We start from the raw sequence: 16567 nt of genomic DNA on the forward strand, positions 1-16567 counted from the left end.
ACTGTGCTTTTCGCTGCATTTGTTGATAACGAAATCTGAAAATACTCTGGATACATTCAGTAACATGATGTGAAAATTCTTGGAATATTTGGGGTAGGTGTAACATAAGAAAAATAATTAAAAGGATTTAAGAGGTCTAACTGTTTTTTCCAAGTGGCCACACACCTCCACAGTTTCTGATGAATTTAAATGCACCTTTGACTCAAAGAAGAGTCTTCAAATATAAGGTGTTTTTTTTTTATCTCTCCTAGCTGGGCCATTGAGGAACTAGAGCAAGCACCCTTTAGTTGTTGGAACACAGCCCTGCATCCCCACCTTTACACAATTACTGCTTTTGTTTAAGCAATCCAAAAACGTTCCATTATAAATCACAATCTGGGTCAGGTGGGCATAATTTGAAAGCTTGTTCTATTGCCAACATGATTAGCTAAATTATAAAATAGGATCTTACAGTGTTAGGCTTTCATTAGGTAATTCAGAGTAGCAGATCGTTATTTTGGTGCGTATATAATGTCATGAGTGCATTCAAATGTATGGTCTGCGGCAAATTGTCTTCACAATACAATAAACATGGGCACATTCTGTTCAGGACAACCCAGGTTATAATGCCTTGTCTTATTGTAACTGTACATCAAACATAGTGATCGTACACCAAATGTACAAAACATTAGGAACACCTTCCAAATATTGAGTTGCACCCCCTTTTGACCTCAGAACAGCCCAATTTATGTCTCAATTGCTTTATAATCCTTCTTTAACCTGTCTCCTCCCATTCAGCTACACTTATTTGAAGTGGAAAAATCCTCTTAAATGTAAAGTTCCCATATTTAGGGACCCTATCCGGGTTAGGGGAAGGTTTGGCCGGCAGAGATGTTCTTGTCCCATCGCGCACTAGCGACTCCTGTGGCGGGTTGGGCGCAGTGCACGCTGACACGGTCACCAGGTGTACAATGTTTCCTCCGACACATTGGTGCTACTGGGTTAAGTGGGCATTGTGTCAAGAAGCAGTGCGGCTTGGCTGGGTTGTGTTTCGGAGGACGCACGGCTCTCGACCTTCGCCTCTTCTGAGTCCGTACGGGAGTTGCAGCCATGGGACAAGACTGTAACAACCAATTGGATACCACAAAATGTAATAAAAAATGTAAATAAAATAGCAATTGTGCAAAATATTTGTGAGAAATACATTTTATCTGAGTATGGAACATTTCTGGGATCTTGTTGCACGCGGTTCTCAGAATGGATCTCAGTGGAAACCCATCCATATCTGTGAGGCGGAGACCCTGAGCTCTGCCATCATGTATGGCATCTTACTGTGCAGCCACTGCGTTCTAATTTAGGCACTTCTCAGTGTCCAAATCTGCCGTTTTCAACCCGTATATCGGTATGAGTGTAAAGCTCTACCCTGGCCCAGTCGGCCGGAACTGCACAGACCATGGTGTTTATTGTGTGTAAGAATTCTGCCCTATATTCAGTCTTCCTGCTAAGCTGATATATGAAAAGAACAGCAATGTATGGGCGTGAGCATGTTTACGTGTGTGTGGGGCGCAAACAGAAGTGTCCCAGATTCTGAGGGACCTGTGTGTGTGTATACATCTCAGAGGAGTAGGCAGGATGAAGCAAGGTCGGGCTGATGTGTAAGCACCCCTCATCCCAGCCACCGCCATGCTGAAAGAACATTCTGAAACAGGAACATAAAGTCTGCTGTCTTTATGACAGGTACCTGCAGTGGAAAACAGGTGCCAAGTAGAGGCAGCAGTCACAGAGAGACAGATAGGGATGAAATTGCAGTTTATAGGATTGTATGAAATATTACAGTAAGAGGTTAGAGGTGGAGGTTATCCTCAGTGTAGGGTTTAGCCAGGTTTCAGCAGGGCTATTACCTCATCACAAGATGGCCATCCCATCTGCCATGCTTGCCTTTATTACCCAAAATCACCTGACTTTAATGACTAGAAATATTGATCTGCTAGACTCCCATCTCGTTTAGTGCCAGCCATGTTATGTTGCTTCAAATTCAATTAAGATCTTAAGTACCAGCCTATTGAAAGGCACCTGGGCTTTAACATGGTCTAACATGTCACTGAACATAGACTATGGTTGTCAATGTGGATTAAGGACCTTTTTCATCTCATCTATCAAACTTACCTGCAACCCTCATGATAGTGGAAGATGATGTTTACTGGGATCTGGTGACACATTTATCAAACACAACAGATCAATGAGAATTGTTCTGCTGACAGGGGGATAATTGCCAACTGCAGTCAGAATTATTTTGCTCTAATTGCCATTGTGAAAAGTGACATTATAAGTGCTTGGAATAAGTAATAAAGCATAGCTGACTTAAAGAAAAATGCCAGATTGCACTGTTTTGTCAATATGAATGGGGCCGCGTGTTGGTGTGTACTGTATGTCCGTACTGCGTGAGTGTGTGCATACACACATGCATGTTGTGTGTCCTTGCACACAAACAGTAGCTGGCCCAGCATCACTGCTGTCAGACCTTGGATGTGGTTCCCCATGGCAACTGAAGGTGTGAAGGACAGATAGGAGCAGAGGTTGGATCTGCCAGGTTTTGATGTGCAGTTTGTTGTAGAAACCATCACGTGTGTGTAAATGAATACAATGGAATATAAACTACTAGTCCGGTAGCAGATCAATTAGCAATTTAGCCAAATCCCCTGTTGTGTTTGTTGTCATGACAAACATTATGTACGACTTGACAACGAGCGGAAAAACAATTGGCTAAAGGCACGCACTTACAGATCTGTGAACATGCTAATAAACGACTTAATGTCAAATGAAACAATTAACTGGGTTGTTTAATTCAGTGTTAAAAAATGCCTTCACCTTTATTGGTTATGGAAAGGTGTTTTGGCCACTGTAAAGTCAAGTACCAGTATTAGATATTTTCCCAGCACATCCGGTAGTTTTGGGTGGAGATCCATTATTAGAAGCTCTTAGAGAGGCCTCTGGGAAGGACTGTCACCACCATGTTAAGAGCTTAACCGACTGGATAAGTAATAAAGTAATGGAGAGGGGGCCCTATATGATTAGTACTTTTGAGACATTAGCTGGAAAACTTAAGCTATAGCCTACTTCTGATTATGGCACCGTGACTCAGTATGAAAAGTAGGTTGACTTGACTGTGCTATATCTGTTCTGTAGTGTCTCATACTGTATGTGGCGTAGTTAATAATACCAAATCTACTGATTAATGCAAGTTTCTGTGGAGAGGGATGAATGAAAAGGGGAGTGGTGTGGACGGCAGATGAGAGGTGAGAAGGGTGGATGCCCAGCCTAGGGACCTCTTCCACATGTTTTATCTGCAGCTGGACTCACAGCTGTCTCAACCCCAGGGTTCTCACTGCATAGCGTGAGTGTCCCTTTCTGTGTTTGTGTGTGTGTGTGTGTGTGTGTGCACATCTCATCATATGTCTACAGGGTGTGTGTCTACTTTGCTAGCTGATGGTGACATGACATGGTGTTTCTGCATGTATTGTGTGGAACGGTTCCTTGATGTGTCTTGGCCCAATCCTGCTTTGGTTCGAGGTTTTGTCTCTGGCTTGTCTCAGTGTTGAGTAATGTGATGCAGTGAAGTCACGAAAAGAGATCCACTGACAGCTCCTAAAGACAAAAGCGCCCTGTTTTGGCTCATCAAAAATCAATAGCTTCATTAGAAGCGTGTAACCTCTGAATCTTTGTCTGAGCTAATTTTATACATCAGCCCAAACCCTGTCCTGCTGCCAACAGACACCCTGCCAACCGAAGGCAGAGAATGAGGGGGGTTAGGCCGGGGAAGGGGTATGGCGTCCTGCACAGCATCTGTTTGTTCCTGAGTTATCCTCTCCCCAATCACTTCCACCTCACTGTAGTATTTTAGGGACAATGGGCAAGCCTGTTTTTGGTGGCGAGTTGACCCCACTCTGGCCATCTCTCTCCAGCCCACTGGTCTGAAAGGGACTGAATGGAGTGAGAGCTCTGGGACGGAAGATATCCACCTGGAGGCGGGATGGAGAGGAGAACAACAGTGACTATTTAAGGCTGTTGGGACCTGATACCTACCTCTTGTGTGTTTTCCCTGTTTGAAATGAGGGAGCCAGTCTGCCAATGCCATTCAGATAGATATATTGTCTCGCCAATCAAACAGCTCATCTATCAGCCTGCCCGTTAATCAGTACATCGCCTCTCTAGAGGAACTAGCCAATCAGAGCCCTTCTAGTGCAGGGGATGGGTAATGGCAGTAAATCGCATCTGCAAAGTTTATTTTGACCTTGGGTCAAGAGGCAGGCATCTGAAGTGACAGATTTTTGCCATGGTGATTACAGTGTGACATATTGACGCTGCACACCAACCATACAGAGATTGAGTCCTGAGAGTAAGCCCAAAAACACACATCAGCTGCAACTGGATTCCATAGTCTTTTAATTGACCTTAATTATAACTAACATGCTGCTACTACAAGAGAAATCGGCTCCTCACAGATTGGGGCTGTTTTCATCTGATCTCGATTACCATTCCCCCAGATTGGCTGCAGGGGCTGGCCATTAGACCTCTGCTACACAGCCCTCTCATTATCAGACCGAGACAGCGAGCCAGGTTATGTAATGGAATCAGAGCTCCTCAAGGTCTGTGTGGATCATGTGGCCTTGGCAACACCCTACATCCCATCCGTGACACTCCATATACCACTCATACTGGACTCTATGTACAGTATGTGCTGCTGGGGACAAGTGGAGGCCACTGAGACAGTTGATAACAATTGTCCTTGGGATGAAAACAAAGGGAAATTCAATTGGTATCCCTAGAAAGGGCAGATACCTCGTGGAAGATCGTTGAGAGGAGATGGATGATCTAGCAAGGGCAGAGGAAATATTGTTGAGAGGAAAAATATACTGTAGCAAAGGTATATGGGAGATTTTGTATAAGGTTGATACACTAGCAATGTTAAAATGGAGATAATAGTTGAGGGATAGTTGGCTAGGCTGGGGCAGAGAGCTGTGTACAGTTATGCCCTTGTAGTGGTAGTAGATGGTATGTGTGCAGTGCACTTGTAAGTAATCATGTCTGTGTCGCTGTGCTCCTCTGTAGTGTTGATGCTGTGTTATTGATTGATGTGTTTGATCAGGGAGGGGTAGATCCATCAGCTGGCTCCCTGACAGAACAAGGCCCAGGGAGTTTTACACACACGCACACACACAAACAGCTCTGTCTGTCCTCGTCTCCCATCTGTCACTCGCTCCTTTCATTCCCTCTCCTCTTCATTTTTCCAACCCTCTAGTGTCCCTCTTTTCCCTTACCGTCCTCTGCCAACCAGCTCCGCATCCCTCACTCCTTCACCCTCAACCTCTTCCCCTCTCCAGCCCCTTTGCCTCATTCCCCCCTCCCCTATCCCTCTCTCCTCCCCCTGACCCTAGCCCTGCTCTCTGGCTAGCCTCTAATGGTGTAGCATTGAGCACATTACTGAGGAAGAGAGAGAGAGAGAGCGAGGAGAGGGGGAGTGGAAGAAAGGAGCAGCTTACACCCATTCCCACTAGGGGGGGAGAAGAGCACAAGGAAAAGGAGAGAGAAGGTAGATAAAGGGATGCAGAGAGATGGGTTGCAGGAAGGAGATAGAGGGGAGTGGTATAGAGGCAGAGAGAGATGGGTGAGAAAGAGAAGCAAAGAGCAGAGGAAAATGTCCTCTACACTTAGAAAAGAGAGAGACTATTATATCTGGGAGGTGGCACAGTTGGTTGCTCTCTTTTGATTACTCTCTGTTTATTTGCTACAGGTGCAATAGCACACACATACTGGAAACACTTACAGGCACAAGGAGAGAAAGAGGGGAAGGGAGAGCTAAAGGAGTGACACTATGGACAGACTGATAGGCGGTTTGTCGCCCCAACCGTGTACCTCTGGCAATCCTCCCTGTTTAGATACCTGTGGTGAATGCTGATGAACACTCTCCCGTGCCAGCCAATGGGAAGTGAGATGATGAAAATAGAATAACTGCCACGCTTGGTGGAACCATTATGTAAATGAAGTTGGGAATCCTCTGGCAGGAAGCTAGGTCTACTCCATTTGCTTGGTTTGGCATTCAACAAATATTTCTGAATGATTCCCAATGCAAGTTTAGGAAGGCAGTCTGACCATGGACGTTGACATTAATACCAATTTACATATTATGTTAATTTGTTTGCCGGGGGTCACTGTGTGTGCGTGTTTGTGTGTGTTTGTGTTTGTTTGTAGGCTACTGGAATTGTGTGTGAGTCTGAGGTGTGTGTGATTGTGTGTGAGTTTGAGGCACTGTGTTGTTATCAACTGGTTAAGATGTGCACGTGCTCTGCACCATATCAAATTCCTGTGTGGTGTCCACATTCTGCCTAATTAACTGACAGTGGAAAGGCTAAGTTCGCTGCCTCTTCCCTGCTTCTGCTGATGGAGTTAATAATGATTATCGACCGTGATCCATTGAACCAAGCTTAATGTCTACCCCATTTCCTGCTCATTCTGCATATTCAGGAACAGCGTCTTTTGAATGATGTACATATGATTTGAACCAAAGGGACTCGAAGCCAGTGAATCAAGCAACCTTCCCTGTGAGTGTATCCCCATTGCTCAGTATCTCCCATGCACTGTGAGTGTATCCCCATTGCTCAGTATCTCCCATGCACTGTGAGTGTATCCCCATTGCTCAGTATCTCCCATGCACTGTGAGTGTATCCCCATTGCTCAGTATCTCCCATGCACTGTGAGTGTATCCCCATTGCTCAGTATCTCCCATGCACTGTGAGTGTATCCCCATTGCTCAGTATCTCCCATGCACTGTGAGTGTATCCCCATTTCTCAGTATCTCCCATGCACTGTGAGTGTATCCCCATTGCTCAGTATCTCCCATGCACTGTGAGTGTATCCCCATTGCTCAGTATCTCCCATGCACTGTGAGTGTATCCCCATTGCTCAGTATCTCCCATGCACTGTGAGTGTATCCCCATTGCTCAGTATCTCCCATGCATATCTGTAATCTGAGAGAGATACAGCGTCTGGAGAAGGAGAGAGAAAGTGGGAGAGGCAGAGCGAAGGAGACCGATGGGTTTTGTCTGGTAAGGTTGATAAGGAATAAGATGGATCCTTTCATGACTCACGTCTACAGAAGCGTCTGGATCTCTGAGGAGATTGAAAATGAAGGAGTCAGACGGCTAGAGGGGGTTGAATTGAGGGGTGGTGAAATACAAATCTTAACTTGGTAGTGTGAGGTGTCGGAGAGGTTGGGTCAGGAAATAGACCGTGTGAAGGAGTGGGGAAGGTACCAGGGTGTTTATTTGATTGAACCTTTATTTTGACAGGGAGTCATGCTGAGACCAAGGTATATTTTACAGATGAGCCCTATAATATAAACAAATATACACATCAATACAATATGAAAAGCAAAACAGATACGACAAACAATCATAGAAAACAAACACATTCTTGTCATGGCATATTTCTGCTTTACCAAATGAGGAGAGTTACAAACTACACACCAGTCAGAGTTACAGTGCCTTGCGAAAGTATTCGGCCCCCTTGAACTTTGCGACCTTTTGCCACATTTCAGGCTTCAAACATAAAGATATAAAACTGTATTTTTTTTGTGAAGAATCAACAACAAGTGGGACACAATCATGAAGTGGAATGACATTTATTGGATATTTCAACCTTTTTTAACAAATCAAAAACTGAAAAATTGGGCGTGCAAAATTATTCAGCCGCTTTACTTTCAGTGCAGCAAACTCTCTCCAGAAGTTCAGTGAGGATCTCTGAATGATCCAATGTTGACCTAAATGACTAATGATGATAAATACACTCCACCTGTGTGTAATCAAGTCTCCGTACAAATGCACCTGCACTGTGATAGTCTCAGAGGTCCGTTAAAAGCACATAGAGCATCATGAAGAACAAGGAACACACCAGGCAGGTCCGAGATACTGTTGTGAAGAAGTTTAAAGCCGGATTTGGATACAAAAAGATTTCCCAAGCTTTAAACATCCCAAGGAGCACTGTGCAAGCGATAATATTGAAATGGAAGGAGTATCAGACCACTGCAAATCTACCAAGACCTGGCCGTCCCTCTAAACTTTCAGCTCATACAAGGAGAAGACTGATCAGAGATGCAGCCAAGAGGCCCATGATCACTCTGGATGAACTGCAGAGATCTACAGCTGAGGTGGGAGACTCTGTCCATAGGACAACAATCAGTCGTATATTGCACAAATCTGGCCTTTATGGAAGAGTGGCAAGAAGAAAGCCATTTCTTAAAGATATCCATAAAAAGTGTTGTTTAAAGTTTGCCACAAGCCACCTGGGAGACACACCAAACATGTGGAAGAAGGTGCTCTGGTCAGATGAAACCAAAATTGAACTTTTTGACAACAATGCAAAACGTTATGTTTGGCGTAAAAGCAACACAGCTCATTACCCTGAAAACACCATCCCCACTGTCAAACATGGTGGTGGCAGCATCATGGTTTGGGCCTGCTTTTCTTCAGCAGGGACAGGGAAGATGGTTAAAATTGATGGGAAGATGGATGGAGCCAAATACAGGACCATTCTGGAAGAAAACCTGATGGAGTCTGCAAAAGACCTGAGACTGGGACGGAGATTTGTCTTCCAACAAGACAATGATCCAAAACATAAAGCAAAATCTACAATGGAATGGTTCAAAAATAAACATATCCAGGTGTTAGAATGGCCAAGTCAAAGTCCAGACCTGAATCCAATCGAGAATCTGTGGAAAGAACTGAAAACTGCTGTTCACAAATGCTCTCCATCCAACCTCACTGAGCTCGAGCTGTTTTGCAAGGAGGAATGGGAAAAAATGTCAGTCTCTCGATGTGCAAAACTGATAGAGACATACCCCAAGCGACTTACAGCTGTAATCGCAGAAAAGGTGGCGCTACAAAGTATTAACTTAAGGGGGCTGAATAATTTTGCACGCCCCATTTTTCAGTTTTTGATTTGTTAAAAAAGTTTGAAATATCCAATAAATGTCGTTCCACTTCATGATTGTGTCCCACTTGTTGTTGATTCTTCACAAAAAAATACAGTTTTATATCGTTATGTTTGAAGCCTGAAATGTGGCAAAAGGTCGCAAAGTTCAAGGGGGCCGAATACTTTCGCAAGGCACTGTACACTTAAACTACATATTTTTTATTAAGAGCTTTGCAATAGTCCTTTTTGACTTTCAATGATGCGCTATCTCTAACGAACCATTGAAAAGTGAATACAGAAAAGTACAAAGACCTTTTATAGCCAAGATACACCCCTCTCAACTTACATGACGAACCACAGATCTTAGGAACAGTTCACAATGGTTAAGATTTGTATGAAAGATATCTATAAAACATAGCAGACACTTACTGCTGTGTCATGTCACGCCCTGGTCTAAGTATTTTGTGTTTTTCTTCATGTATTGGGTCAGGCCAGGGTGTGGCATGGAGTTTTTGTATTGTGGTGTGTTTTGTCTTGGGGTTTTGGTGTGTATGTTAGTGGGATTGTAGCTTAGTGGGGTGTTCTAGGAAAGTCTATGGCTGTCTGAAGTGGTTCTCAATCAGAGGCAGGTGTTTATCGTTGTCTCTGATTGGGAACCATATTTAGGCAGCCATATTCTTTGGTTGTATTGTGGGTGATTGTCCTTAGTGTCTTGATGGCCTTATTCTGTGTTAGTTTGCACCAGTTTAGGCTGTTTCGGGTTTCATTACGTTTATTGTTTTGTAGAGTTTGTGTTTTGATTCGTGTTACGTTGTTTTATTAAACATGGATCGAAATCGACACGCTGCAGTTTGGTCCGACTCTCCTTCACCATTAGAAAACCGTGACATGTCAACAGTTCTCATTGTAAAGACCAGTGTTTGGCCCCCTCCTACTCCAAACTGGAACCCGTCTCACCCTGGTACGGTATAGCACAAAAACATTACCTTTACTATCTGGAATGCTCTTTAGGCTTTATTACCCAAAGACATCGTAAATCTCCTCTGTCAGTGCTATCTCATAGAGGCCCATCCTCAGTGGAACACACACACAATAGTTAACAGAATACTCTATTCTGTCGAATAAAACAACCATTCTAATGCAATACAAAGATTATAATATAATTTTACAAGCACTATAAAATAATCTTGACATTCTTCCGTCAAAAGGTCATCAATCAGCCGTCTGAATCCTAGAGGCACCAAATCATACAGTTTAATAGAGTTTGGGAGATTATTCTACAAGTAAGGTGCAAAAAAACACAAGCAGATTTACCTAACTAAGTGGAGATTGAAGGGATCTCCAGAGGTAGCCGTTGAAGACGGAGGAGTTGTATGTCACAAGTTGTGAGCATTGATGTGCCCTCCTTCTCACCAAAGTCAACGTCTCCTCTTTTCTGTGACTATGGGATTTTAACCTTCTCAGCTCCTCACCATCTCCCTTCTCCTCTCTATTTCCCTCTCTCTCTCCCCTCCTCTCTTCCTGCCTCACTGCCTCTCTCTGTCTCTGTCTCTCTCTCTCTCTCTGCATGCTGGGAGTGTTAGGTGCATGCTGAGAATTGTGTGAGTGAGTGCAAGTGTTGTGTAGAGTTAGATATCTTGGTTTTTCTTTTACGTCTCCTTTTCTTGTTGCTATCTATCTATATGAGAATGTTGCTTATACATCACGGATGAATAAAGTAGTTGAGTTTTTTCTTAAAGAAGGTCTGATACAAGAGCTTCAGAGGACCCTTGTCAATTTCTTCTGGTCTGGACAACACTGGATTAAAGCTGCAGCCCTCTACCTGCCACTGCACGAGGGTGGGCAAGGCCTGGTGGACATTTCCTCTAGAATCATGGCCTTCCGGCTTCAAGCAGCCCAGAGACTGTTGTACAGTGACGGTTCTAGCTGGGTCGACACAGCCTATACATTGATGAGGAGAGGAGAGGTTGTTTGGGCTTAGACAAGCACCTTTTCCTCTTAAAGCTGGAGGGGGTGATTTGCCTGGCCTGACTCCATTTTATGGGTCTGTTATGCAGGCTTGGAGAGTTCTTGTCAAGTCCCGTAAGGCCGGCACGCCACAAGGGATGTGGCTTTTTGAAGAGCCTCTTTTTCACAAACTGCCTATTGATAAGAGGACAGCTGACCTCCAATGGAGGATAATACATGGAGCCATAGCCACCAATATGCATCTGCTACACCTGGATCCTACTGTTGGGGAGGGGTGTCCATTCTGTGCTGAGTCTGAAACTCTGGAACATCTGTTTTTACAGTGTCCCAGGTTGGTCGGGATGATTGACCTGATCACTTCTTCGTTCTCAGCTTTGGGAGAGGTTTTCTCTTCTCAACTGTTGATATTTGGGCTAAAGTACAGGTTATTCGGGGACAGCAGCCTATTACAAACTGGTTAACAATATTGATCTGTTTATGAGTATATGGGGTATTCAGAGTCCGTTGTGTTTAGTTACTGTGGAGGAGGATTTGGTGTTGTGTTTTTAATTGATGTGTAACTATGGTTTTGTATGAGTTTTTATTGTGTTGTGGGTTCCCAGACCCAATAAAGATGATTTAAATCTCTCTCTCTCTCTCCTTGTCTCTGTTCTGTGTGTATTAATCATTGTTCATGTGTGTGGCAGACTCTGTCATGGAGTGTGACTAACAGTGGGCCCACACTCCCTGTCCCAATCAGTCCCCCTTTCCCAGCTGCCCCAGCACTAGCCCTCTCTCTTATCTCCCTCAATTGGCTGTTTACTGATGAGACCTGTGTTAGCCACCTTGTTCCAGGCCACAGAGGACCAACAGTCACCACACAGAGTCACCACACAGAGTCACCACACAGAGTCACCACACAGAGTCACCACACAGCTCATAGGGCAGCATCACAGACCAGCTAAGTGCCTCCAGATCCTCGATCTCTCTATGTAAACATCACAGTCGCTTGACCCCAGAAGGACCTTAGGTCTCTTTACAGTTAATTCATTATGACGAACAACTGGCAGATCCCCGCTTTCGAACAAAATGTCCATGTTATTCACACATTGGACACACATTTCGAATCATGGACATTTTGAAGATGGACACATACTGTAATAGGAGTCTGACTCAGCTGGTTTGGGACAGTGACAGGGTGACAGAGTGACAGTGCAATGCTGGCTCGACACAGCAGCCCTTGAGTAGCAAGGTGAGAGGAACAAACACAGAGAAGGAAAAACACCACCATACTACACACCTAACCACTGACTGACTGTCCTAAAGCCCACCGGCCAGCAGTGTGTGAGAGTGAGCGAAAATCATGATTTCTACACTTTTTAAGTAAAGCGTCTGGAAATCCTATAAATCAGTTTAAATCTGTGCTGTATATCAGGATCAGTAGCTGGTTAATGTGGATGCATTCAATTATTTTTGGTGGGCTCAATGAGAACGCTATATTTTGGGGACATAATATGTCAACACGTCTGTCTGGGCTATGTTCTTAGGACTCCTTGTATATCCAATGTATAACAGCATGTGTCATGGAGGGTGGAGGTGCTGAGTTGTCAACATGCCACCATCATATGATATATGTCACAATAATGTTGCCACACCACTGTTCTTTTGTTAAATGGGCTGTATGATTTTGTCATGCACACATATTACCAATGTCTTGGCTGTGATTCTGTGTTAGCGAGAGAGTGGATCCCTATAAAACATGTTGGCCTGATTATGGTAATCTCACGGTGTCTATGTGTGTGTCACTGTGATTGTCTCCAGTATCTGGTTAGGCCTGGGGGTGTTTGGCTGCTTTAAACACTAGTTTAATGAATTTAGATCAGAACCTTATTTAGTATTCCACTCTGCCTCACTGCTGCTAGATCACGTTTCTAGAAAATAGCCCCAGCCCTAGGCATCAGTTTAGAAAACAAGGCAGAATGTGTTAACCCCTTGGACCTTAAGGCTTATCGTTGACCCTATCTGATGAATGGGACCTGAGGATAATGCTGATTCAGAACAGCTATCGACGGTCACATGGAGTGGTCATAATCATATTAAAAGTCTGCTGGAGTCCCATAGAGCAAGAGGGATTTGGGCTGTAGATATGACATAATTCTATGAGGAAAGTGAAGTGACGTATAGTTTACTTACTGGTTTGTATGCTATTGTAGTCTCCTTTGGGAGGGGTTGCAGACTATGCGTGTGGGGGTGGCTTGATGCACTGATCTTGTCCTCTGCCCCACCTTGCAACCTCCTCGTGTCCCCCCTCCACTCCCCTCACCTCCCCTCTCTCAGCATGGCCCTGAGTCGTAAGACAACACCCACTGAGTGATTAGTGATGACCTGCTGTCACAAACACAGACAGACGTAGTGGGGTCAGCTGCACACAGCACACAAGTACATGCACACAAACCACATGCCTATTCCTTTTTTGAAATATTGTCCTTTTTTAAATGTTTTTTCTTTTTACAATAAACATAAAGATACATACAATAGACAAAAACAATAGACAACTTAGCATTTACGTACATACATTTCCACAAACATGAATAATATCCCACTTGCTCAGGCCCACGTTACCACCATATCCACACCCAATGTTGTTTTCAATGCTTGTAAGACTCTGCCTCATATGACTTTAAATTGTGTTATGTTGTTTCTGTCTAGCCAGATTTTTTTCAATATTTAAATCATTAAGCATTTTGATTCTTCCATTCTCTTTACATTGGGGTATCTTTTGACTTCCAGTATGTAAGTAATAGCTTCTTCAATATAATTAAAAAATAATAATATTGTCCAACCCATTGGGTATCTCACTTCCACATGCCATGTCTTGAAATATGCAGATAGACAGATTAAAAATACATTTACTTTGTAAAATTTCTGACGGCCATCTTTTTAACTCTGCCCATAACCTTTGGATTTTATAGCACTCCCAGAAGGCATGAATTATTGAGTCCTTGTTAGATTTACACTTAAGACATGACTCTGCCGTTGTGCTGTAGAATTTTTTAATTTTGTGTCATGTATAATGCATTGTATACATTACTTTATACTGGATTAAGTGTACATTTTCGTTTACTATAACTTAGTTCAATATGTTCCAACATTCCCTCCATCTTGAGCCAATATCTGTTTTATTTCATTCTTCATTCCAACAGTGTATATATTTTTTAAGAGATTGTTAGCTGGATAGCCTCTCTGCAAGGTTTTGTACATCTTACTTATCATATGAGTATCTGTTTCTGACTCAAATAGGATTCCCTCAACATTGCTGTGATGTCCAAAACCTTTCAGGTGGAAATTTGGTGATATACAACTTTTAAGTTGCATATATTTGAAAATGTCTACATTGAGCAGTCCAAATGTCTTTTTAATTCTGTCATGGAAAAAAATGTATTTCCTATTACCACATCATTTACAGTTTCTATGCCTTTAGTTTTCCATGTGAGCCAAAGGTATCGGTGAATTATGAAAAGCTATCCAAGGATTGTTCCATAGGGGTGTGTTTTTAGGGAGTGATATTGGTTCTTGTAGAATCTGTTTCATTTTCATGTTGTTCTAGTGTTCTTAACTATAAAGTTGTTAATATTCTTATCTCCATCCTTTGAAAAGAGACACGTGAAATATTCTGGGGATGAGCATACACATCTTCAATATGTACCTGTTTGAGTTTTCAATATTAGTCAGGTATATCAGGAGATAGCCAAATAAGTTTAGTTTATATCCTGTTTATCAATACTGATACCAAGCCTGTTCCCAGGAGTGCTCCTGTCTCTAGCTGTCATATGTGATCAAAGATTGCAGAGCCTTGGTCTCAGTGAGTGAATATTCACTTTGCAGGGTGTCACGACTTCCACCGAAGTCGGCTCCTCTCCTTGTTCGGGCGGTGTTTGGCGATCGACGTCACCGGCTTTCTAGCCATCGCCGCTCCATTTTTTCATATTTCTATTTGTTTTGTCTTTTTTCCATACACACCTGGTTTTCATTATCTAATCACACTGCATGTATTTAGTCCTCTGTTCCCCTCCATGTCTTTGTGTGTAATTGTTTATTGTTATGTGAGATGTTCACACTCTATACTTTTGTTCATGTTCCGTGTTTTCTTTGATGTCATTTTCTGTCTATTTCTTGACCGGAATATAAGTGCGCCTGTTAAATCTACTCTGCTCTCCTGCACCTGACTTCGCCTCCCGTACACAGCCATAACACAGGGTATTCATTACACGTATCTGTCTTCTACCTCTTTCCCTCTCTCCCTCTCTTCTCATTCCACCCCTGGCTCTTACTCCTCTCTTTAATATCACACTGTGCTTCTCTCTATACCCAACTGGTTGGACAAATCCTTGCCCTGCACTCCTTTTCCTCCCCTCTGTCTCTTCCACACTCCCTCGCTCCTCACATCTTGCCCCTATTTGTGCTCCATCCATCACTCCTCACTGTGATCCCTCCTTCCACCTCGTTTGTGAATGCACTAACAAGGCAATTCCTCATCCTGGGACATGCTGCAAGGGCGGGCTGCTGGGAGATGGGGGTGTGGGAGGGGGCTAGTCAGACTGTGTGTGTGTGGAGGAAGGGATGATGGGTAGTGTGTACTTAGTTTGTGAACTATTCATGCTTGTGTGCAATATATGGTGCATTCAGAAAGTATTCAGACCCCTTCCCTTTTTTCACATTTTGTTACGTTACAGCCTTATTCTGAAATGGATTAAATAAAAATAATGATCATCAATCTACACACAATACCCCATAAGGACAATTATGCATAATCATTTTTAAGTTTGCACATTTTTACATAAGTATTCAGACCCTTTGATCATCCTTGAGATGTTCCTACAACTTCATTGGAGTCCACCTGTGGTAAATTCAATTGATTATTTATATAAGGTCCCACAGTTGACAGTGCATGTCAGAGCAAAAACCAAGCCATGAGGTCGAAGGAATTGTCCGTAGAGCTCCGAGACAGGATTGTGTCGGGCACAGATCTGGGGAAGGGTACCAAAACATTTATGCAGCATTGAAGGTTCCCAAGAACATAGCGGCCTCCATCATTCTTAAATGGAAAAAGTTCAGAACTACCAACACTCTTCCTAGAGCTGGCCGTCCGGCCAAACTGAGCAATCGGCGAGAAGGGCCTTGGTCAGGGAGGTCATCTCCCGTCTGGATTACTGCAACTCGCTGTTGGCTGGGCTCCCTGCCTGTGCCATTAAACCCCTACAACTCATCCAGAACGCCGCAGCCCGTCTGGTGTTCAACCTTCCCAAGTTCTCTCACGTCACCCCGCTCCTCCGCTCTCTCCACTGGCTTCCAGTTGAAGCTCGCATCCGCTACAAGACCATGGTGCTTGCCTACGGAGCTGTGAGGGGAACGGCACCTCAGTACCTCCAGGCTCTGATCAGGCCCTACACCCAAACAAGGGCACTGCGTTCATCCACCTCTGGCCTGCTCGCCTCCCTACCACTGAGGAAGTACAGTTCCCGCGCAGCCCAGTCAAAACTGTTCGCTGCTCTGGCCCCCCAATGGTGGAACAAACTCCCTCACGACGCCAGGACAACGGAGTCAATCACCACCTTCCGGAGACACCTGAAACCCCACCTCTTTCAGGAATACCTAGGATAGGATAAAGTAATCC

General features: G+C 43.8%; 1 protein-coding gene and 1 long non-coding RNA gene across 2 annotated transcripts in view; both read left to right on the forward strand.

Annotated features, from left to right (window-relative positions):
• Positions 1–16567, forward strand: part of ank1b (ankyrin 1, erythrocytic b) — an 87859-nt gene that overhangs the window by 5743 nt on the left and 65549 nt on the right.
• LOC115122181 (uncharacterized) overlaps positions 1–16567 on the forward strand; it is a 29254-nt gene that overhangs the window by 1048 nt on the left and 11639 nt on the right. The window lies entirely within an intron of this gene.

This window comes from Oncorhynchus nerka, linkage group LG4, assembly GCF_034236695.1.
Source record: "Oncorhynchus nerka isolate Pitt River linkage group LG4, Oner_Uvic_2.0, whole genome shotgun sequence".
Lineage (NCBI taxonomy): Eukaryota > Metazoa > Chordata > Actinopteri > Salmoniformes > Salmonidae > Oncorhynchus > Oncorhynchus nerka.